This window comes from Fragaria vesca, linkage group LG3, assembly GCF_000184155.1.
Source record: "Fragaria vesca subsp. vesca linkage group LG3, FraVesHawaii_1.0, whole genome shotgun sequence".
Classification (NCBI taxonomy): Eukaryota; Viridiplantae; Streptophyta; class Magnoliopsida; order Rosales; family Rosaceae; genus Fragaria; species Fragaria vesca.
Window position 1 is genome coordinate 6,040,315 of NC_020493.1, and position 2,562 is coordinate 6,042,876.

A 2,562-nucleotide genomic window follows, 5' to 3' on the forward strand; every position below is an offset into this window, starting at 1 on the left:
CACAGTCACATACCGATTCGAAGTGCTTCACCTCAGCCGAAAACCGTCTCAGAGACGCAGACCTCTCTGAAGCTCGGAGAAGAGATGGCGAGACGACCCCATGTCGATCTGCACGCGCCGGTACTTCACGTCTAGCAGGCTCTATTGGCAAATAATCTCGGCCTTACGTCTAGTCTGGATGCAGGAGAGACAGAGAGAGAGAGGGAGAGAGAGAGGACGAAAAAAACCATGTGATATCAGAGAGAATGGTATAATGGTCATGTAAAAAGTGTAAAAATAGACATTTTTATCATTTAAGATGTTATGAGGTGACCATTTTATCATGTAACATGTTTTAATGATGATCTTTTTATCAAGTGGAACATTTGAAAACTATTTTATCATTTGTACCTTCAAATGGTAGTTTAGTGTTATATACCCTAATTTAAATATATTTATATATCACATAAAATATTTTACAAGGAATGTATTAAATTATAGTTAGCCTCATTGGAGCCATCTTGCTCTCTATATTTAGTTAGCGAGATAGCTAAAGGTCATAATAGTTAAACTTTGACTAATTTGCTGGAGCTCCGAAAATATCAAAAAAAAACTAAACACGCTTTCTAAAATAGCTAAAAGTTAAAATAGAGAGTCTGCTAAAGTTGCTTTTATACAGTAAAAATTGATTAAATAATATATTTTGCCGGTCTCAACGTTATTAATTTATAGAGTTTTAACTGTATCTTGAACCACTGTTCTTAGTCAAGAAGTCTTAATTTGCTTGTCAAGAGAATCAATTAGGATATATGAGTCTCCTTCGATCTTAATAAGGCTTAATTGCCAATTTGATACCCTAGGATTCACTTAAGTGTCAATTTGTTACCATAACTTTTATTTCTACCAATTTGCTACCCTAACTTCACATAATTAGCCGATTTGCTACCTTAGCTTTTATTTCTGTCAATTTGCTACCTTTTGTCATATAAATTGATCTATTTCTCCGTCCAAACATTGATGTCTTTTGAAAATGTTGGATAACAATGGCTAAATTTAAATATGTAGGTAAACAAATTGGTTAATAAAGTCTAGAGTCATAAATTTGACATAAGGGTAGCAAAATGGCTAAAATAAAATATAGGATAGCAAACTGACTAATTTTAGAAAGCGAGGGTAACAAATTAACAGAAATAAAAATTAGAGTAGTAAATTGACACTAAGATGAATTCTAAAGTAGCAAATTGGCAATTATGCCTCTTAATAATTGAATTAGGGATGGCAATGGGTAGGGTAGGGTAGGGTACGGGGATCAAAATACCGTACCCATACCCTTTTACATTTCTCATCCTCGTACCCGTCCCTGTACCCGTAATTAGATAATGGGGATTCCCCGTACCCATACCCTTTGGGGATTACGTTTCCATACCCGTACCCGTACCCGTTAACAATTATGTATTAAATTAAAATTTTTTTTAAATACGAAATACAATTATATAAAAGTATGAAATTAAAATCAAATACCAAAATAAATAAGTTTCATGCTTCAATCTAATAAAAATAAATACAAGTCTTGGTTAAAAAAGAACAATACCGGTAAATTTCATTAAGAGAATAAAAATATATAATAAAAAAGAAGGTTCATTAAATGTTTATTAAGAGAATCACAAATTTTTTTACACAAATATTTATTTATAAATTATATATAAATATATATATAATAATAAATTATATAATTATATATAATAATATTTTCATCCTTAATAGGTGGGGATGGGACGAATATCAAAATACTATACCCGCCCCGTACCCGATTTAAGAATCCAAATACTGGGGATCCACATCCCCGTTACCCGTTTATACCCGTATATGTTCCCCGTTAAGGTCGAATACCCGTGGGTACCCTACCCACTGGGGATTATTGCCATCCCTAAATTAAATTCCTTCAATCGATCTTTGGGTAGCAGTTACAGAAGTCCTTGCCTTCCACAAATATTTTGGACGTTCCATTCTCCGCCTTAGACTAGTTACAAATTCTCGAAAGTCCATGAGATCACCAAGACACCAATTATTGGTATAGAAAATAATAATGTTGAATGTAACATGCCAAGCATGGAACATGATATGATAGTATAGAAAATAATAATGTTGAATGTAACATGCCAAACATACATTATCCAATTTTATAAAATAAACCAATTGAATAAGCTATACATCAATGATAATTAATTAATTGCAAAATCTTGTAAATTTAAGCAACATTTTTCGTATTTCCTTTCATAAATTAGGTGTAATTGGCGGTTACAGTAGTGTTCACATGGTCAGTAATTGACCAAGAGATTTATGGTCAGTAATTGACTAAGAGATTCATGGTCAGTCACTGTTAGATTTACATCTAAGGGTTGAAAACAAAACAACTCAACTTAAAAATAATTCTCTCCGCCCTTAGATTTGTATTAAATGGTGACTGATCATGAATCTCTGGTTAATTTTGATCAAGTAAATACTACTATCGGGTGTTAATCTCCCTTTTGTTTGTTCAGTTGTCATGGTCAATGATTAAAGGTTTTAAAAAAAAAAAAAAAA